General features: G+C 36.2%; 1 pseudogene; it reads left to right on the top strand.

Moving 5' to 3' along the window:
• Positions 1–1195: 1195 nt before the first annotated feature.
• On the top strand, positions 1196–14655 carry LOC120875997 (annotated as a pseudogene).
• The last annotated feature ends 9070 nt before the right edge of the window (positions 14656–23725 follow it).

The following is a 23725-nucleotide window of genomic DNA, read 5'->3' as shown; positions in this document are numbered from 1 at the left end:
AAAAAAAAAAAAGGTTCTGATTTTTGTATGAAAGTGAAGTCGCTCAGTCGTGTCCAACTCTTTGCCACCCTGAGGACTGTAGCCCTCCAGGCTCCTCCGTCCATGGGATTCTCCAGGCAAGAATACTGGAGTGGGTTGCCATTTCCTTCTCCAGGGGATCTTCCCGACCCAGGGATCGAACTCAGGTCTCCCGAGTTGCAGGCAGATGCTTTAACCTCTGAGCCACCAGGGAATAAATCCATACAACTTACATAATAATTATAAGAACACAAAGAGACAAAAATAGTAAAGTATAATTAAGTTTGAATTGGTATATTAAGAAAATTGTTTTTGTTCAGTCACTAAGTGGTATCTGACTCTACTACCCCATGGACTACAGCATGCCAGGCTTCCCTGCCACAGTTCAAAAGCATCAATTCTTCAACACTCAGGGTTTCCCTTGTAGCTCAGATGGTAAAGAATCTGCATGCAATGCAGGAGACCTGGGTTGGATCCCTGGGTCGGGAAAATCTCCTGCAGAAGAATATGGCAACCCACTCCACTATCTCTGCCTGGAAAATCCCATGGACAGAGGAGCCTGGTGGGCTGCAGTTAATGGGGTTGCAAAGAGTCAGGCATGACTGAGCAACTAACTAACAGTAACAGCCTTCTTTCTGGACTAAACCTCACATCTGTACATGACTACTGGGAAGACCGCAGCTTTGACTCTATGAAGATTTCTTGGCAAAGTGATGTCTCTGCTTTTTAATACGCTGTCTGAGTTTGTCATTGCCTTTGTTCCAAGAAGCGGACGTCTTCTCATTTCATGGCTGCAGTCAGCATCCACAATGATTTTGCAGCCCAAGAAGAGAAAATCTGTCGCTGCTTCCAGTTTTTCCCCTTCTATTTGCCATGAAGTGATGGGACTGGATGCCATGATCTAATTTTTTTTTCTTTTTAATGTTGAGTTTTAGGCCATCATAATAAAATTGTTTATAGAACATCAATTAATATAAAAATATGTATTAATAAATTTGGGGCATCATCAAAATTACATTACTTTTTAAAATTTTGTGTTCCCTTTTTCACTCCAAACATATCTCCTTCTTTATTTCTTTTCCTATTTCTTTCTCTCTCAAATTCATGAACTATATATAGAAATATTTACTATAGAGAGTAAGATAAAAAAACAGGAATTAAGCAGGTAGAAATAAGCATGGAGAAAACAGATACAGATATGCAAGGTGATTTTGAAGACTGCACCAGCATGTGGTCCTCTAAGGAAGCCATCACAAAATATGTGTTCATGGATATGTACAGGAGAAATTTCAGTGACATTGCAATTGAAGGTTTGCTTAACTGATATAATAAGACAACTATGAGAAATTATGAACTTTATTGGGAGCTAAAACCCTGTATTAAAATCTCAGATTTAGTGCTTACTGACAGCATATGCTTGGGAAAGTTATTTCTGAACCACCAAAAAAAAAAAGAGAAAAACTAATTGACCATAATTTTCAGGCATATCTTATTCTTCTACCTGAATATGATGTCATAGGAGGGAACAGTTTTTAATCAGCTGCATTAAAATATGTTTTATTAGGTTAAAGTATTAAACATTTGTGAATGATGCATATACATGAAATATAACTTCCAAACTTTATTTAACTCCAATAAAGTGAAAAATTTTTAATCACATTGAAAAATAACAGCATTTAGCTAGGTTCGAGCAGGATACAGGATGCTTGGGGCTGGTGCACTGGGATGACCCACAGAGATAGTATGGGCAGGGAGGTGGGAGGGGGGTTCAGGATTGGGAACACGTGTACACCCGTGGCAGATTCATGTTGATGTGTGGAAAAACCAATACAATATTGTAAAGTAAAATTAAGTAAAAAAAAAAACAAAAACACATATTTGTTATATGGCACAAGGTATCAAAATACTATTCTATTGAAATTAAACCCAGTAAATACTAATATTTTATGTTATAAGAAACCACATTAAATGCATTAAAATGCATTTCACTAACTGAAATCTGTCTGTTCTGAAATTAGAATGGTGAAACATCTCCTCTAAAAATTAGCCCTCCCATAAATGTCCTTTGAAAATTACTGGTATGCTTAAAATTATAATTTATAAATGGCATTCTGTGATCCAGTCTAAAAAACAAAAGCATATAAAAAGCTTGGCTTATGGACTTTTTAAGCTCAGAAAAGGAAAAGATAAGAATTAGTATCATTTTTCAAAATAAAAGATATAGAATGTTAAAAAGAAAATGTGGCTTGTCAATTTAAAATAATAATGTATTTATTTAAATTCTCCTGTTCCTCTGGCCAGTATGAATTTACAATAATCTTTGATGTCTCTGTTTTTACGTGCAGAGCTAAAAGATGAGTTTATTAAAGAAGGTATGCTTTATTCAAAATTATGTCCAATTAGAGAATTTATTTCATTATAGGGCACTGGAGTTGTGACAGAGAAAAAGTATGATGTTTAGCTACTGTGTCCCATTTTTCAAATAGGCTTTTTTGTTAAGTGATATTTGAAAAAATTAGAACTGGCTGTGTTAATGTCTTACTATTTCACTTTAGTGGATGGGAACTAGAAATCATAATTTTTTAGCAAAATATAATGAATCTAAAAGATGAAAACAAAATATTTCCCAACACTCATGATAAAAAGTTTAAAGTACCAGGTGTCATTGGAAGCAGTATTACAGATAGTAACCTCAATAAGAAGGAAAGTTAGGAGGGCAGCTATTATGTATTATTGAGTGGCTACTAGGGGGGTTAGGAATTTTATGCATATTACCTAATGTAATCTACATAGCAACCTGCAAGCTGTATAATTCAGTATCAGTTCAGTTCAGTTCAGTCGCTCAGTCGTGTCCGACTCTTTGCGACCCCATGAATCGCAGCACTCCAGGCCTTCCTGTCCATCACCAATTCCTGGAGTTCAGCATAATTTTATATTAATAGATGAGAAAACCAAGGCTCAACTAGACATAAAACCAGAGTCATGCAGTTCCTAGGAGAACCGGGACTGAAGCCTAGATTTCCCTGACTTCAGACTGTGTGCTATTTCTACATGATTGCATTAAAATTTCATTATGACTTGGCATAATTCAGGAAATTTTACAACCTAGAAACTGTATGAGACAGAAACTTTGAATAGTTTCTCTTTTTTTAAGCAATTAAGTTTATTAAGCCAAGAAGTTAAAACACACATACACACATACAAGTGGCTTCTAGATCAATTAACTGGCAATAAATACATTTAAAATTAGTTTGTATTCTTCTGTCAAAAATTTGTGATCGCAACGTGTAATATACCCAATGGTTTGTTAATAGTTAATTCTTCTCCATTTAATAATTTTCTTAAAATTTAAATGTAACCCCTTAATTGTTCTGCCCCCATACAGAACATTATCTTTCATCAAGGAAATTAATGGAAATTTCTAATTTACAATTCTATTGACCAAAATATATATGGAATCCTTCTTATTTTCTTTGCTATGTTTCCTAAAAGGAGTATAAAACTTTGATTTAACTCAAATCTTCTCTCTTGAATACAAATATTAAGACACTTATTCCAGTTTCAAATTCAAAGGTAAATTTTCTAAAATATATTGCAAGCTATGAAAACACTTTCCTCTTACCTGTGGAAATGAACTCTTCACTCAAGATACTCTGTGAATATTATGTATTTATATTCTTACACTCCACCATCTTCTCAAGTTCTTCTTAAAGTCTACAGTGACGTCTCTAGAGGACAGCACTCTACTTTCTGGGACAGAAAAGTTTCAAGATGAACTTTTTTCGTTGTAAACAAGTGGATGCTTCTGGATAATGAACTACCTGCTGAGAATGATTACATCAACATACTTTAATTTAAAACAATCCCTCAGAGGGAAAAAAATCTACTATTATAGGACTATTCTAAATTCTGGTCCTAAATAGCTGTATGCTATTAGGTTGATCCCCTGGAGAAGGAAATGGTAACCCACTCCAGGATTCTTGCCTGGGAAATCCCGTGGACAGAGGAGCCTGGGGGCTACAGTCCATAGAGTCGCAAAAGAATCAGAAAACACTTAGGACTAAATGACAAAACCACGTGAGGTTGATAACCACAATTCTGCAAAATCCAGTTGTCTCTTTCTGGAAGTAAAGCCTTTCTAATTCTCTTCTCTAAAACATGAAGATATTGAAATCATAACATATGACAAAATTTATAATTCTTTGTTGTTGTTCAGTGGCCAGGTCATGTCAGAGGTTCTTTGTGATTGTGTGGACTGCAGCACATCAGGCCTCCCTGTCCCCCAACATCTCCCACAGTTTGCCCAAGTTCATGTACATTGCATCGGTGATGCCATCCAAACATTCCATCCTCTGATGCTCTTTTCTCCTTCTGCCCTCAATCTTTCCCACATCAGGGACTTTTCCAGTGAGTTGGCTGTTTCCATCAGATAACCAAAATACTGGCGCACCAGCTTCAGTATCAGTCCTCCAATGAGTATTCAGGGTTGATTTCCCTTAAGATTGACTGGTTTGATCTCCCTCAGGAGAATTCTCAGCACCACAGATTGAAGGCGTAAATTCTTTGGCATTCTGCCTTTTTTAAGACCCAAGTCTCAGGTATACATATGTTCCCCATCCTGAACCCCGCTCCCTTCCCATACCATCCCTCTGGGTCATCCCAGTGCACCAGCCCCAAGCATCCAGTATCATGCATTGAACCTGGACTGGCGACTAGTTTATATATGATAATATACATGTTTCAATGCCATTCTCCCAAATTATCCCACCCTCTCCCTCTCCCACAGAGTCCAAAAGACTGTTCTATACATCTGTGTCTCTTTTGCTGTCCCGCATATAGGGTTATTGTAACCATCTTTCTAAATTCCATAAATATGTGTTAGTATACTGTACTGGTGTTTTTCTTTCTGGCTTATGTTGATGTATGGCAAAACCAATACAATATTGTAAAGTAAAAAAAAATAATAAAATAAAATTGACATTAAAAAAGACATAAAAAAGACACTAAAGACAGTAAATATGTGACTAGGTATAAAGGCCATTTTTAAATTAAATTTTTAAAAGCTAATGACTATGTAAAGTAAAATAACACCATTGAAACACATGCAACAGTCACATATGCAAAATCAATAGTACAAAGATGTTAGGGATGGTAAATAAAATAGGTGAGTAATGTAATTGCTAGAGTAACCACTAAAACAGTAAGAATACAAAAGTTGTAATGAAAAATCCAATAAAGGGGATATAATACAATTTAAAAAAATAAGACCCAAGTCTCACAACTGTATGTGACCACTAGGAAGATAACACCCTTGACCCTTGACTATACAGACCTTTGTCAACAGAATAGTGTCTCTTCTTAAATAAGGATAATTATATATATATATATATTTGTAAATTTTAAAATACTATACTTCTAAGTGATATGAGATAGAGTTCATTAACAGTTTAATAAGAGTAGACTTCCCTGGTGCCTCAGTGGTAAAGAATCCTCCTGCCAATGCAGGGGACACGGGCTTGATCCCTGATCTGGGAAGATTCCACTTGCCTCAGAGAAGCTAAGCCCATGTCCGTGTCCCACAACTACTGAGCCTGTGCTCTGCTCCACAACCTAGGTTCAGCCCCTGGGTTGGGAAAATCCCCTGGAGAAGGGAACAGCTACCCACTCCAGTATTCTAGCCTGGAGAACTCCATGGACAGAGGAGGCTGGCAAGCTACAGTCTATGGGGTCCCAAAGAGCTGAACACGACAGAGCAACTTACACATTCACTTTCTGCTCCACAACAAGAGAAGCCCACTCGAGGCAGCTGGAGGGGAGCCGCCATCACCTAAACTAGAGCAGGGCCCCTGCAGCAACGGAGATCCAGCACAGCCCAAATAAACAATACAGTCATGTAAAAAAGCTTAACAAGAATGATAAGATGTGAATACATAGACAGGAAGGACTGAAGGAGAGACGTGACGGCACACAGGCAACTACAATATTCTGTGTGATAGAGCGTTAGAATGTGAGAGAAAGGGAAGAGAGAAAGGCCAGATATTTTGAGTGTATAGGGTTTTATATCTGTGGACTGTAAAGATTCCACTTCCTAAAATCGATTAGTGACACTTTGTACATAAGTATTTGTGGCAAATACACAGACACCAAAGTTCTAAATTAAGAGATTACAAGCTAGTAAAAAGGAGTGTTGGTTTCAAAATCAATCATTTATTTTGAATGTAAACAAACAGAAGAAGGAAAAAAAAAAAAAAGATAATACTGACAGGTAGCCCAACTGTGAAGAGAGGATCCATCAATTAACTGCAACGCTAAATTGACCTATATACAGATTTAATACAACTCCCAAGTATAATTAAACAAGTCTTTTGTAGAAATAGATCTTCAGATCTTTGCTTCTGAAAAGCAAAGAATTCTGAGAAAGATAGTAAAGTATAAATAGTGAGATGTCAGTCATTAAAAAAACCTGGAAAATTGGAACAAAATATTTCTTTTTATTCATATATAAGTTATATACTATTATATTGATTAGGTTGATCCTTAATTAGTAATTAATAGTTAGAAAAAGTATATTATTATATATACTACTAATATAATATACACTTTTCCAGCTACTCCTCCCTCTATGTTTAAATGAGTTGGACATTTTGAGTATCATAAGGAAATATATATATTTCCACTCAGTCACTCAGTCATGTCCAACTCTTGGTGACTCTATGGACTGTAGTCCACCAGGTCCGTGGGACTTTCTAGGCAAGAATACTGGAGTAGGTTTCCATTTTCTCCTCTGGGAATCTTCCCAGCTTTGATTTCAAACTCACATCTCCCGCATCTCCTGCATTGCAGATTATTTACCACTGAGCCACTGTATATATATAAACACACACACACATTTATGTTGAATTGGTGAAGTTAGCATTTTAAATTTCATGCTCAAATGATGTCTCATATGTTTTTATAATCTTAAAATACTGTCATTTTCTAACTATTTTAACTTTCAGTGGGGGTCTCAAAGTGTCAGACACGACTGAGCAGCTAAACTGAAGCCTAATTCATTATAGCTTCTACCTAGAGTTTCTCGGTCCCCATAGCTAGATAGATCTTACCTTCCAAACTGGTGTCTACACGTTTGACATTGTATGTTGCAATGATAGTACTTTCTGAGACCTACTTCTTACAGAAACTCCTCCCTTATTTCAAGCTTTCCTCCCCAATGTCTTGGCCTACTCATTGACATTCATTTCTCAGCTTCCTAAAGGTGAAGCTCAGTCCTTTTGGAAGAGAGTATCTTCTGTGAATTTCTGATATATGCAGTGACCTAGAGCATACTGATGCTAAAGCTGAAACTCCAGTACTTTGGCCACCTCATGCGAAGAGTTGACTCATTGGAAAATACTCTGATGCTGAAACGGATTGGGGGCAGGAGGAGAAGGGGACAACAGAGGATGAGATGGCTGGATGGCATCACCGACTTGATGGACATGAGTCTGAGTGAACTCCAGGAGATGGTGATGGACAGGGAGGCCTGGCGTGCTGCAATTCATGGGGTCACAAAGAGTCGGACACGACTGAGTGACAGGAACTGAACTGAACTGAACATTCACTTTGTGACCCAATGATTGAATCTACATGGGGCTTGAGGAATTTATCCATCTGCAACTTGAAATATGTAAAGACTTTTCCATCAAGCTAGCTTATTTTTTCTGCAATACCCACATAGTAAATTGTTCACTTCTTTTAGTAGTTTGTAAATTGCTGGGTTTCAGTGTCATAGTTCATGTTAATACTTTCCTTTTCATGTGAATCCTGTGCTAGTAGGAAAAGTGTTGATTCCAATAATATGTTGATTTTAAAGTGACATCTCAGAAATCCTTATTGTGGGAACTAATAGAGAAATTTTTGATATTATTTTTTCAAAGTTGTCATCTACCTTTCTTTCACTATTTTCTTTATATTTAACTTGTTTATTTGTTAAACAAGTTGCTTGTATGCTTTGTTTTTAGGAAGTATTTTGGTGGATATTCTGGGCTTATTAATGATAATCTTCTTCTGCTTGACATATCATTTTCATTCAATTTTTTATGACGTTATAAAGAGAAGTTATAGGTTCATAGCAAAATTAAGAGGGAGGTACAGATATTTTACATATATGCCCATTATAAATATTCTCCATCAAGGTGGTAATTTTTTACATTTGATAAGCTCACACTGACACATCATAACCACTCAAAGTCCATTACTTACCTTTGGATTCACTCTTGGTGGTGTATGTTCAATGAGTTAAAAATATATATATAATGACATGAATCCATCATTAGAGTTTTATATAGAATTGTTTTCAATGCCCTAAAATTCCTCTGTGCTCTATCTCTTTATCATCCTGCTTCCAAACTTCTGGCAACCATTAATCATTTTATTCCTTGTGCTCTCTGGTTGTCATTGTTCTAGGTTTCGATTAATGTACCCTCAAGTTCACAGATTCTTTCTTCTGGCATATCTAGTTTAATGGTAAATTCATTAAAGGCATTCTTCATCTTGAGCATAGCATTTTTGACTTCTACCATTTCATTTTGTTTCTTTATTGAGTTATCTAATGTTAAAAGATTTTAGATAGAAATATAATCGAAATACAATCAACTTCTTGAAATATAGTTCTTGTGTTCAGTCATGCCTGAGCATGACTTTGTGATCCCAAGAACTGTGGCACACCAGACTCCTTGGTCCATGGAATTTTCATGAGAAGAATCCTGGAGTGAGCTGCATTTTCCTCCCCCAGGGGATCTTCCTGACCCAGGAATTAAACTGGCCTCTCCTGAACCTCCTGTATTTCAGGTGGATTTGTTACCGCTAAGCCGCTGGAGAAGACCACTTTTGGGGACTAACTGAAGTATAAAATTATATATATATTTAATATACTTCACTTAAAGTGTTTGGGGATGAGTACACGCATGAAATACCAGACCACCTGACCTGCCTCTTGAGAAACCTATATGCAGGTCAGGAAGCAACAGTTAGAACTGGACATGGAAGAATAGACTGGTTCCAAATAGGAAAAGGAGTACGTCAAGGCTATATATTGCCTCCATGCTTATTTAACTTATATGCAGAGTACATCATGAGATACGCTGGGCTGGAAGAAGAACAACATGGAATCAAGATTGCCGGGAGAAATATCAATAACCTCAGATATGCAGATGACACCACCCTTATGGCAGAAAGTGAAGAGGAGCTAAAAAGCCTCTTGATGAAAGTGAAAGAGGAGAGTGAAAAAGTTGGCGTAAAGCTCAACATTCAGAAAATGAAGATCATGACATCCGGTCCCATCACTTCATGGGAAATAGACGGGGAAACAGTGGAAACAGTGTCAGACTTTATTTTGGGGGGCTCCAAAATCACTGCAGATGGTGATTGCAGCCATGAAATTAAAAGAGGTTACTCCTTGGAAGGAAAGTTATGACAACCTAGACAGCATATTCAAAAGCAGAGATATTGCTTTGCCAACAAAGGTCCGTCTAGTCAAGGCTATGGTTTATCCAGTGGTTATGTATGGATGTGAGAGTTGGACTGTGAAGAAAGCTGAGCGCCAAAGAATTGATGCTTTTGAACTGTGGTGTTGGAGAAGACTCTTGAGAGTCCCTTGGACTGCAAGGAGATCCAACCAGTCCATTCTGAAGGAGATCAGTCCTGGATGTTCATTGGAAGGATTGATGCTGAAGCTGAAACTCCAGTACTTCGACCACCTCATGCTAAGAGTTGACTTACTGGAAAAACTCTGATGCTGGAAGGGATTGGAGGCAGGAGGAGAAGGGGACGACAGAGGATGAGATGGCTGGATGGCATCACCAACTCGATGGACATGAGTTTGGGTGAACTCCGGGAGTTGGTGATGGACAGGGAGGCCTGGCGTGCTGCAGTCCATGGGGTTGCAGAGTCGGACATGACTGAGCGACTGAACTAAACTGAACTGAACTGACACCCATGGAAACATCACCACTATCAAAGCCATAAGCAAATCCTTACCTCCTAAAGTTTCTTTTGTTTCTTTTATTGCTGTTATAATTTTAATGTAAGATCTACCTTTTTAGCAATTTTGAGTATAAAAAACAGTTTTGTTAATTATAGGTACTACACTAATTAATAGATTTTCTGAACTTATTTAATTCAAACAGTTCAAACTTTTTATGTTTGACCATCAACTTCCAAATTCCACCTTCCGCCAGTCCCTGGAAACCACCATTCTACTCTCTGCTTCTGTGAGATTGTCTATTTTAGATAATTCATACAAATGAGATCACCCAGTGTTTGTCTTTCTGTGTCTGATTTATTTCAATTAGCAAAAGTCCTCCACATCCATCCATATTATTACAATGACAGTATTTTCTCACTTATTAAGACTGAATAACATTTCATTGTATACATTGGCACCAGATTTTTAAAATACATTTAAAATACATTTTTCTTAGAGATATTTAAATGGTTCTCATATCTTGCCAGTTGGGATTGATACTGCAAAGAACATGGGAGTGCAATATCTCACCAAGATTCTAATATCAATTAATGTGTGCAAATACCCAGAGATAATTGGTAGCTTACATGGTAGCTTTATTTTTAATGTTTTAAGGAACCTCTATACTTCTACAATGGCTATACCAATTTGCATTTGTATCATCAGTCTCTGGGGGGTTCTTTTTTCATATCTTTGTCAACAATTGTTTTTTTTTTTTCCTTCTTTTAATAATAGCCTAACAAATATGAGGTGATATGCAATTGCACTTTAAATTTTCATTTGATAAAATTTATTTACTACCCAGGGCAATAAAAGATCCAATGCAATGTTTATCAAATAACTTTGGTATTTTTTGAAGTAGAAAAAGCATAAACTTTGTGTGACACCACAGACAATTTAAATATCCAAAGAAACTGTGCAAAAGTGCAAAGCTGGAGTCATCACACATCCTGGTTTCAAAAATATATTGCAAAGCTATAGTACTTGAACCAAACAGTATCGGTATAAAGACAGACATATGGACCAATGGAGCAGAATAAGGAGCTCACAAATCAATTCACACATATTTAATCAACTGATCTTCAACAAGGGTGTTAGGCAGTACACAGTGGGAGAAGGATAGTTGGTGTTGGAAAAGCCAGATATTCACATGCAAAAGGATGAAAATCAACCCTCATCTTAAACCAGGAATAAAAGTCAACTTAGGCTTAATCATAATACATGAAACTATAATACTCTCAGAAGAAATATAAGTGAAAATCCTCATGACACTAAGTCTAGTGATAATTTCATAGATATGACACCATAAGGACAGGCAACAAAAGCAGAATCAGATAAAGGTGCATGCTAAGTCACTTCAGTTGTGTCCAACTCTGTGCGACCCCATAGATGGCAGCCCACCAGGCTCCCCCATCCCTGAGACTCTCCAGGCAAGAACACTGGAGTGGGTTGCCATTTCCTTCTCCAATGCATGAAAGTGAAAAGTGAAGTGAAGTTGCTCAGTTGTGTCCGACTCAGTGACCCCATGGAGTGTAGCCCACCAGGCTCCTCCATCCATGGGATTTTCCAATAAAGGTGCATACATCACACTAAAATTATATACAGCAAAGGAAAGAACCCATAGAGTAAGAAGGCCTCCTACAGAGTAGGAAAAAATGTTTGCAGGTCACTTGAAGAGACTTTTCCCCAAAGAAGACATACAAATGAACAACAGGTTAGTTGAAAAAGTACTTAATACCACTAGCTATAAGGGAAATACAAATATAAAACATTGTTATAAATCTGAGGCTGAATGACTTTATTTATTTAACAAATATTAGTGGGTCATGAATTATTCCAGGACCATTTTCTTTTTTATCGAGTGAGTCACTATGTTGCTATTTTGAACTAGATGATAATTGGAGTGTATTCCCCCTTGGGGACTCTCCTGTGGTTTCATCAACAGTTGAGTAGGTAGATATAAGCAGCTTATGTTAATTGTGTTCATAGGACATCAAAACCTGCTTTGGCTGAGGTAAGAGAGAACTTCAGGGAATTTGCTGAATATTTTAGGAATTTGGACCTAACAAGATCAGATATGCTGTGTAATCCTTTTATTAATAGTTGTTTCCTATCACATAGGTGAATAAATACAGCAAAGAAAATACAAAGGATTAAATTTATGTTTATATTTGTTTATTATTGTCATAATTTAGTTACAATTTTTATAAGTGAGTTTAATTGTGACTTGGATTGTCTAGTTGATAATTCACTGGAACCACAGTAAACAATGTCTCGACAAGTATAATAATTTAAAAAATTGATTTTGTTTTCAGAAAAATGCACCTTTTCACCACAAGTTTTTAGACCATTGACAGTCAAAGACTTTAGATATCTGAAAATAATAATGACTGATTATTTAGTAAGAAAAAAGACAATATAATGCTAAATATCCCAGAAATACATTTAAATGAACTATAAGTTGCAATATAATTGTTTAATTCAATAGTGGCCCATCATCTTGAAAATCTTGATTATTTCCTTTGGATACGCCTAATAAGGGCTAATAGAGTTAGAAAGAGTTTAGGAAAAGCACAGAAAATGTTCCAGTCTGAGAGGCTGCTACTCTGCAAGACCAGCCTAATTCAGCATTATCTGTTTAACAATATTTTGAAGATTCAGCTGTATTAATGTATTTTATAGTACCGTATTTGCTCCACCTTGTAAAATCAATATTAATGTTTCATTCTATGGATGAGCAAATTATAAGAAAACATTTTACACAGTTACTGAATGTAACGATTGCTGATGTTCTATTCAAGTTATCTGCACACTGATAACTGTCATGTTATTGTATGTAAGAAGGAAATTGATTTTAGCTAATGATTTGGTGTTTTAAGCTAATTTATTTTTATTTTTATTTTTTTTGTTTTATTTTATTTTATTATTATTATTTTTTATTTGTTCTTTTTTCTTTTTATTATTATTTTTTAAAATTTATTTTCTATTTTACTTTACAGTTCTGTATTGGTTTTGGCATACATTGACATGAATCCACCACGGGTGTACATGCGTTCCCAAACATGAACCCGCCTCCCACCCCCCTCCCCACAACATCTCTCTGGGTCACCCCCGTGTATCAGCCCCAAGAGTGCCATATCCTGCATCGGACATAGACTGGCAATTCGATTCCTACATGATATTATACATGTTTCAATGCTATTCTCCCAAATATCTCACCCTCTCCCTCTCCCACTGAGTCCAAAAGTCCGCTATACACATCTGTGTCTTTTTTGCTGTCCTGCATACAGGGTCATCATTGCCATCTTTCTAAATTCCATATATATGTGTTAGTATACTGTATTGGTGTTTTTCTTTCTGGCTTACTTCACTCTGTATAATCGGCTCCAGTTAATGTGGAAACAACTGATAGAATTCAGTGGTAAATTAACTGGTTTATCTAATGGATTTAGATAGCATGAATTCAGCCCGTGAGTGAATGAATACACATATTTTCCCATTTGAGTCTTCAGTGAATGGCATGAACGCTTGACCCACTGTTCTGAACTACACTTGGAAAATTATACTCTGGCAAAAATAAATATGAGGACACAAATCACATTCCATTGAGTCATTCCTTTGGTAGGAAATGAATTGCAATTTTATGAAAATATTTGAGTTTGTTCCATGAGGTATCAAGATGAAGAATATCACCGAAGTAACATCCTTTTTACTGAAAGGCTTCACAGACAATCTTGAACTGCAAATCATCTTTTTCTTCTTGTTTCTAGCAATTTACCTCTTCACGCTGATTGGAAATTTGGGCCTGGTTGTATTGGTCATTGGGGATTGCCAGCTCCACAACCCCATGTACTATTTTCTGAGTGTGCTTTCATCTGTGGATGCCTGCTATTCCTCAGTAATTACCCCCAAAATGTTAGTAGATTTTATGTCAAAGAACAAAGCCATTTCCTTCCTTGAATGTGCAACACAAATGTTTCTTGCTGTTACTTTTGGGACCACAGAACTCTCTTCTGGCCACAATGGCCTATGATCGCTATGTGGCCATCTACGACCCCCTCCTGTATTCAGTCAGCGTGGCTCCCAGAGTCTACGTGCCACTCATCATTGCTTCCTATGTCGGTGGTGTCTTGCATGCTTCTGTACACACGGTGGCCACTTTCAGCCTCTCCTTCTGTGCCTCCAGTGAAATCAGACATGTGTTCTGTGACATCCCTCCCCTCCTCGCTATTTCTTGCTCTGACACTCACACGAACCAGCTTCTGCTCTTCTGCCTTGTGGGCTCTATTGAGATGCTCACTGTCCTGATTGTCCTGGTCTCCTATGGCCTCATCCTACTGGCCATTCTGAGGATGCCATCTGCTATAGGGAGAAGGAAAGTCTTTTCTACATGTGGCCCTCACCTAACTGGGGTGTCCATTTTTCATGGTACTGTTCTCTTCATGTATGTGAGGCCAAGTTCCAGCTATGCTTCAGATCATGATATGATTGTGTCTATAATTTATAGCATTGTGATTCCCATGCTGAATCCCATCATCCATAGTTTAAGGAACAAAGACATAAAAGAGGCGATGAAGAGAGTGTTTGCCAAAAAATGCTTTATCAGTAAAGTATATTTTCACAGTAAAAATTAATCTAAAAATATTGAGAGTGATGTTATGTACCATAATACCAAGAAGATATGATGAAATTCTTTTGTTTAAACTTATTTTAATATAAACATCATAGCTAACCTTCTATCTATGTTATTTTTATAAGCAGAAAAATTGTATCATCCATTTGTGCCTTAATATTATTCCATTGATAGAGGTGTCCACACACACACTCACACACACATGCACACACACCTATACACGTTTGTATGTAAAAATATGCTGATTGATATAACACAAATACACACAGGCATATGTGTATGTAACTTTTCTTTAGCATATTATATATTCTTTTTGTCTTTCATCTTGATATAACTTGAATGTATAGTCTCCAATATTCACAACTGTAATTAACATTATATCTGACTAGCTTGATCAAATCCCAACTAATCAATAGAAAACCCACAGTTCATATGACAGCATACCATGGAGTCATTGGTATCTGAATTCATTTCAAAGCATTCTGCTGTATCCTTAGATTTATTCATTGGCAGCTATCTAATCCCGCTCTGTGGTTTGGGGACCATAGATAGCATGCTCCAATTCCTGGTGTTAACTCCTGTGCTGATTGGTAAGGGTGCATTTCTTCCATTTTTGTTATTTCATTCAGAGTTTGAGTGCTAAACAAATCTTTAATTTCTCACAGAAAATAAAGTCCAGGCATTGACATCTATCAAGATCACACATTAAAAAAGACAAACACAGTTCAGAGAGTAGTGTATAACTGGCCTGCATATTCAGTTCTTTCTACAGCTGAGCCCCAATCCACCTTTATGGATTAGATTACAGGTCTGGCGCTGACTCAGATTTTAGCTCTCTGTTCCTTGGACCCTTTCAACTCTGATATGCCCCTGCAGAAACCCCCACTCCTCATGCTCAGGCCCAAGAACCTCATTACAGAAGGGTCTCTCCTACATGCATGTTTAAGCCTTGTTTCCAACAGACCTCATTTTCATTGCAAGGACATGTGTCCTTCAGAGATAACTTTAAGATGTAGTGTTCTCCTTTCCTGCTTTCGCTCATTTGTATTTATTAACATTTAATTACAATTTTTCAAAAACTCATTGTCTTCTTAAAGGAGCATCCTTATTTTTAAATCCAAGACAATCTTCTGAGATTTAGGGTCCAACCTAATGATACTTTTCTGAATTGGGATTAAGTTTAAATTATAATTCAATAGTTCTTGTGTAGAACCCTCTCACCTATATTACCTGTATGTGAAAGTGCTAGTAGCTCAGTGTCTCGATCTCTTTGTGACCCCTGGACTATAGCCCGCCAGGCTCCTCTGTCCATGCAATTCTCCAGGCCAGAATACTGGAGTGGGCTGCCATTTCCTACCTCAGGGGGTCTTCCTGACCCAGGGGTCGAACCTGGGTCTCCTGCATTGCAGGCAGGTTCTTCTTCACTGCTTGAGCCATCAGGGAAGCCCTTATTGTGTTTATCCCTATGCCTATCTCTGCTCTAATTTCTCCTGTTTGGGATACTCTCTTCGCTGCTATTCATGTGGTTCCTTCTACTAAACATCAAAACTAAACCATGTTCACTGATATTAGTTATAGTTGCAAATCCAAACTATGCAAGTGTTTTGTTGAATAGTGTGTGTGTATGCGTGTGTGTGTGTATCATTCAGCATTGAAGAGATTCTTAAACGTAATTCAATATCACAAGAATATATTTTATGCTTTAAATAAAAATAAACACAAATATAGGAAAAAAACTAGCCATAAACAAGAGAAAATAGATACAGTTATGCTTCTGTTAAATTTATAAATAATAAACTACATACAGAAGTATGTACATAGTATGTACATGCAGAAGTACATAGAATTATGGTTTCTCAGATGGTGCTGTGGTAAAGAATTAGCCTGCCAATGCAGGAGACACTAGAGATGTGGGTTCAATCCCTGGGTCAAGAAAATTCCCTAGAGAAAGAAATGGCAACACACTCCAGTATTCTTGCTTGGGAAAGCCCATGGACAGAGAAGTCTGGTGGGCTACAGTCAATGGGGTCCATCAAGCTCCTCTGTTCATGGGGTTGCAACAGAGTCAGAAGTGATTTAGTGAATTTAGCAAGATCAACTAAAGTGATTTAGTGATTTAGCAACAACAACTAAAGACTTGAAGTTAATTATCTCCATGAAAATCCTTTTGCTATAATAGTTACATTCTGAACTACAGAGGGTTAGGATTTCAATGTATGTATATTGGTATATATTCTATGTATATTTACATACACACAGTCCCATGGGCATGAAATGTTTACCTTAAAATATGTAGCATCAACTTTCTTCTCATATAATCCAAAATGGCTATGTTACTGTAGTTGCAATTACTAGTAATTTGATAATTATATATTGGACTAGCTTAAGCAAACAATCTAATCAATAGGAAAACCACAGCTGATTTACTCCCATATCATGTTCCATGGAATCATTGATTTGGACTCCAGTTCTAATCACTCTGCTCCAACCTCAGATCTCTGCATTGGCAGCAGTCTATTCCCAGTCTGTGGTTCACACATGCGTGTTACAACGCCTGTTGCTGTTTTTATGCTCTTCGTGTCAGTGCATTTCTCTCCCTCTTATCATTTCATCCAGAGTATGGGAGAAGAGGGGGAGACAGAGTAGGAGATGGTTGGATGGCATCACTGTCTCAATGGACGTGAGTTTGGGTAAACTCTGGGATTGGTGAAGGACAGGGAAGCCTGGTGTGCTGCCGTCCATGGGGTCACAAAGAGTTGGACACGACTGAGTGACTGAACTGAACTGAATTTATGGACAGTAAATTCATTCAATAATTCATCACAGAATACAGAGACTAGGCATTAGCATTTACCAAGATTACACTTAATTCTCAAGGATGACAAAGGACAAGCACAAGTCAGAGTTAGGTAGGACTGATTGGCATATGGAGCTTGTCCCAAGCTAAGCTCCACCACATCTTCCTGGCTTTCCCTGCAGGCCTGGTCCTGACTCAGCTTTGCCTGTTTTCTTTTGACTCTTTCCACTCTGTGAGCCCTGGTAGATGCCACCATTCCTCGGTATTGGGGACAATGAACAAGGTACAAAAATCATCCCTACTGTGCTCATATTAAACCCTGCTTCCAACAAATTTCCTTTTCATTGCAAGGGCATGTCTTTCAAAGTTAATTGCATCAATATTATATGTATTTTTCCTTCCTTCTATCAATCCTTCCATTATCATTAATATTTTTGGGGTGTAAAATCATTTTAGTTTTAATAGGGCTACCTCCTTAAATAGAGACTCTAAGCTGAAAATTTTTCCCTAACATGGGATTACATTACAAGTTATTACATTTAGTTGTTGACTAAATTAACCATGTTAAAATACCATGTCAATTAAAGTGGTTTATTTTACAGTTTATTCTTTGTTACATTCTTTATCATCTATTTTCATATTTTAAAGTCCACAAATATGAATAAATGTAATTCTTTCAATATTGAAATGTTATTGTGGAAAGTATACAATTACATACTAGCTTTGCTACGAGGTACTTGAAGTGCCTTTTTCCATTCACAGTTGTAAAAATGGAAGTAAGTAAGTAAGGACACATAGCAAGGTTTGGATTTGTTTTAAATAAGAAAATAATATAAAAATTATTTAAGTGCTTCCAGATAAGTAGAAAATGGCATAAATTAAACATTTCAAGTTATTGTGCAGAGCTGCCTATTTAAGTAAAATCATTTAATATCATTGTCTTATTCCATTAGCTTCCAGTGTTTAATTGAAGAACATACAGTATTTTGGAGATGTACTGTTTTTGCAAAAAATAACAATATGATTTTACTTCTTTTTTTCTAAAAATACATTACTAAATTGTTCATTTTGACCTCTGCAGCTTATCATATGGGTACTGATTTTCTTTCTTTTTTTAAAATTTATTTATTTATTTTAAAATATAAATGTATTTATTTTAATTGGAGGTTAATTACTTTACAATGTTGTATTAGTTTTGCCATACATCAGCATGAATCTGCCACGGGTTTCAAAGTTTATCTCAGTTGCATGTGAGGTGCTTCTCAATTCATGGTCTTATTATCTTTGCAAAGTCCTTGGAAATATTTTTGAAATATATTTAAGTCAAAAACAAATTGTGGATGTTCTTTTATTATATTATAGTCGCTTTTGGAGTTTCTATTTTTTCCCCCAATGTCATTACACTATTTCTTAATTGGTGGTATAGGAACAAAGGGAAGTGTATGGCATTTTTTTTTAAAGATAAAGACATTCTTGTATCTCAACTAAAATCTTAGTTATTGAAACAAAATTAATTATTAGGTTCATCACATTAAGGGGCAGACTTGGCGTGTTAACTTTTGTTTTTCCTTCAGCTTGCCATAATTAAAAAAGTATTTAAAAGTAGTGAGAAATTAGCCATATACAGGGTCAGGTTGAATTTAATAATTTATATTTATGATGTTAAACATGCTACATTTTTATTGAATTTAATTGTCCATACCTCAAGAAGAATAAAGCTTCTGCTTGCTATTAGAAGAAAGTCACGTCTTTATTTCCCCAGAAATGTCTCCATAAATCCATGTAGAAGACCTTTCTAATGCATAAAATAAATAGATTGATAATATGAGTTTAAAGGCTTCCCTGGTTGGTCAGTGGTAAAGAATCTGCCTGCCAATGCAGGAGACCTGGGTTCGATTCCTGGGTTGGGAAGATTCCCCTGGAGAAGGAAATGGCAACTCTCTCCAGTAATATTGCCTAGGAAATCCCAAGGACAGAGGAGCCTGGCAGGCTACAGTCCATGGAGTCCCAAAGAGTCGGATACAGCTTAGGGATTAAAAAAACCAACAATACAGGAATGAGTTTACCACACCAAAAAATGTTGATTTAATTCTCACAAAAGTCTAGTGTAAAAAAAATACAATTAAATTTTGATTTCTGTATAAATCCATACAGCTTACATAATAATCATGCGAACACACAGAGAAAAAAGTAATAATGTATCATTAGGTTTGAATTGTTATATTAATAAAATAGTCTATAAACCATCAATTAATACTACTAATATGCATTAATAAATTTGGAGCATCATAAAAATTACCTTAATCTTTAAAAATTCTACTTTCTTTTTCTCTCCAACCTCTCTCCTACCTTCCTTCTCTTCCTGTTGCTTTCTCTTTCTCTTTCAAATCCATGGAACATACACAAAGATATTTACTATAGAGAGTAAGATGAAAAACAAGAATTAGGTAGAGAAAATAAATACAAATACGCAAATGAATTTTGAAAAATGGACCAGTAGGTAGTCTAGCAAGGATTCCATCACAAAATATAAATTAACTGATAAATACAGGAGACATTTCAGTGACATTACAATTCTAACCTTTCCTTAACTAATGTGCTTAAAATAAAATAACTGTGGGAAATTAAGAGCTTTATTTGGAGTTAAAAAAACTGTATTGAAATCTCAGATTTAGCACTTACTGACAGCATTAACTTGGAAAAATTATTTCTGAACTACACACACACAGAAAAAAACTGATTGACCCAAATTTTCAGGTATATTTTGTTCAACTACATGGATATGGTGTAATAACAGAGCATTTTTTAATCAGTTGATTAAAATATGTTTCATAAGTTAAAATATCAAGCATCTGTGAAGGTTGCCTATATGTGAACTATAACTTCTAAATTTTACTTAAATCAATGAAACTAATAGAGAATTTAAAATCAAAGTGTAAAACAAAAGGCAATTAATGGGCCCCAAAAAGAAACAAAAAATTTCTTTTTTAAGCTATGCAAACACTTGCATGAGATAAAATATATAATAAACTCTATTTTATTGATATTAAACTGGGTGAGTCCCGATAGTCTATGCTATAAGAAACTTTAAAAAGCCTTTCTGTCACTGCATTATGCCTTTCCCCAGATTAGAATGGTGAATCATCTTTTCTGAAAATTAGCCCAGTCATGAACATCCTTTCAAATATAAAAGTGTCTTTAAAATTAGAATTTATAAGTTGTATTCTGTGATTCAGTACACCAAAACCAAAAAATCTTGACTGGTCAACTTTTTAAGCTTCAGAAAGGAAAATTTTAAGAATTAGTACAGATTTTTAAAATAAAAATATAGAATGATAAATAAAAATTTGTGGACACATCAATAAAATAAAATACTAGTATATTTATTTAAGTTCTCCTGATACTCTTGTAGGTATAAATTTCTAGTAAGCTTTTATGTCTCTCTTCTTGTCTGTAGAGCAAGGAGAAGAGTTTATGAATGAAAGTGTGTTTGATTCCAATTTATGTCCCGTTAGAAAATTTATCTATTTCACTACACAGCACTGGGTTCATGATAGAGAAAAGTATGGGTTTCAGCTACTGTACAACCCCACTGACTCTAGCCAACAAGGCATCTCTGTCCATGGAACTCTCCAGGCAAAAATACCAGAGTGAGTAACCACTCCTTTCTCCAGGGGATCTTCCTGACCCAAGGATACTAACCTGCATATCCTACATTGCAGACAGATTCATTACCACTGGGCCACCAGGGAAGCCTGCCATTGAAGTGTAACATATGTAAACTTATATGCATATTTAATGTACTCCTCCTGAAGATCTGGGGAAAGAGTACATCCATGAAAGCAAGACCACTATCAAGGCCATAAAGATATCCTTCTTTCTCAAAGTTTCCTCTGCCTCTTTTTTTAATTATAATTTTATAATAAAAACACAACATAGCATCTACCTTATTAGCAGCTTTGAGTATACAAAAGAGAATTATTAACTATAGGGACTACATTGTATAGAAAGTCTCCTGAACTTAATTTAACTTGAATAACCGAAACTTTGTATGCTCTGATGATCACTTTTCTATTTCTCCCTTCAGTCCCTAGAAACCACCATTCTTCTCTCTTTGCTTCTATGAATTTGACTGTTACAGATAACTCACATAAATAAGATCATTCAGTATTTACTTTTGTGTGTCTGAATTATTTCACTTAAAAAATGACCTTCAAATTCTTTTATATTATTGCAATGTCAGGATTTCCTCCTTTATTAAAGTTGGGTAATGTTTCACTGTTTGTATATGTCAGTTTTTTTTAACCCATATTTCCAGAAATAGACATTTAAGTGGTTTTTATATCTTAGTTATTGTAAATAATGCTGCAGTGAACATAGGAATGCAATATCTCTCCAAGTTTCTAATTTCAATATCTTTGTATAAATATCCGGAAATGACTGGCAAATGACATAGAAGGTTTAATTTTTTGACAAACCTCTATAACATTTTCCACAGTGGCTGGACCAATTTCCTTTATATCATCAATGCCCAAGGGGTTCTTTCTCCATATCTTTGCCAACACTTGTTGATTTTTCCTTCTTCAATAATAGCTATCCTAACAGCTCTAGGTTATATGCAATTATACTTTTGATTTGAATTTGATAAAATATACATACTACCCAGGTCAATGACAGATTCAATGCAGTGCTTATCAGAAAACATTGGAGCAATCATGCATCCTGGTTTCAAAATATGTTACAAAGTTACATTATTTGAACAATATATACTATTGGTATAAAGACAGACGCATAGACCAACAGAACAGAATAAAAAGCTTGCATATTAATTTATATATATTTAGTCATTCGATATTTGACAAGAGTGTCAACAATGCACCAAGGGAAAAGGATAGTCACTTTAGCAAATTGTGTTGGGAAAACTGGGTATTTACATAAAAAACAATGAAGGTCAACTGTCATCTTTCACTGTGAATGAAAATCAAATGACCTAAACTTAAGACCTAAACTTAAAAAATTCACAGAATATATAAGGGTAAAACTTCATGACACTGTTCAGTTCAGTTCAGTTCAGTCGCTCAGTCGTGTCCAACTCTTTGCAACTCCATGAATCGCAGCATGCCAGGCCTCCCTTTTCATCACCATCTCCCAGAGTTCACTCAGACTCACGTCCGTCGAGTCAGTGATGCCATCCAGCCATCTCATCCTCAGTCGTCCCCGTCTCCTCCTGCCCCCAATCCCTCCTGGCATCAGAGTTTTTTCCAATGAGTCAACTCTTCGCATGACGTGGCCAAAGTACTGGAGCTTCAGCTTTAGCATCATTCCTTCCAAAGAAATCCCAGGGCTGATCTCCTTCAGAATGGACTGGTTGGATCTCCTTGCAGTCCAAGGGACTCTCAAGAGTCTTCTCCAACACCACAGTTCAAAAGCATCAATTCTTCGGTGCTCAGCCTTCTTCACAGTCCAACTCTCACATCCATACATGACCACAGGAAAAACCATAGCCTTGACTAGACGGAACTTATTTGGCAAAGTAATGTCTCTGCTTTTCAATATGCTCTCTAGGTTGGTCATAACTTTTCTTCCAAGGAGTAAGCATCTGTTAATTTCATGGCTGCAATCACCATCTGCAGTGATTTTGGAGCCCCAAAAAATAAAGTCTGACACTGTTTCTACTGTTTCCCCATCTATTTCCCATGAAGTGATGGGACTGGATGCCATGATCTTTGTTTTCTGAATGTTGAGCTTTAGGCCAACTTTTTCGCTCTCCTCTTTCACTTTCATAAAGAGGCTTTTTAGCTCCTCTTCACTTTCTGCCATAAGGGTGGTGTCATCTGCATATCTGAAGTTATTGATATTTCTCCCAGCAATCTTGATTCCAGCTTGTGCTTCTTCCAGCCCAGCGTTTCTCATGATGTACTCTGCATAGAAGTTAAATAAGCAGAGTGACAATATACAGCCTTGACGTACTCCTTTTCCTATTTGGAACCAGTCTGTTGTTCCATGTCCAGTTCTAACTGTTGCTTCCTGACCTGCATACAGATTTCTCAAGAGGCAGGTCAGGTGGTCTGGTATTCCCATCTCTTTCAGAATTTTCCACAGTTTATTGTGATCTTAATGAATATTACCATCTACCTTCAGTATAATTTTTGGAGTTTCAGAATGGATCTAATCTATTTCTATGATTGACAGTAATAAGAAAATACTTTGATAATGGAATAAAGTTATATGATGTTGAGCCAAACTGGAAAAGTTATGCCCATATACCTGGATT

The sequence above is a fragment of the Oryx dammah genome, unplaced genomic scaffold (genome assembly GCF_014754425.2).
Source record: "Oryx dammah isolate SB20612 unplaced genomic scaffold, SCBI_Odam_1.1 HiC_scaffold_17, whole genome shotgun sequence".
NCBI lineage: Eukaryota > Metazoa > Chordata > Mammalia > Artiodactyla > Bovidae > Oryx > Oryx dammah.
Note: the sequence above shows the minus strand (reverse complement) of the source record. Positions and strands in the feature narration are given on the sequence as shown.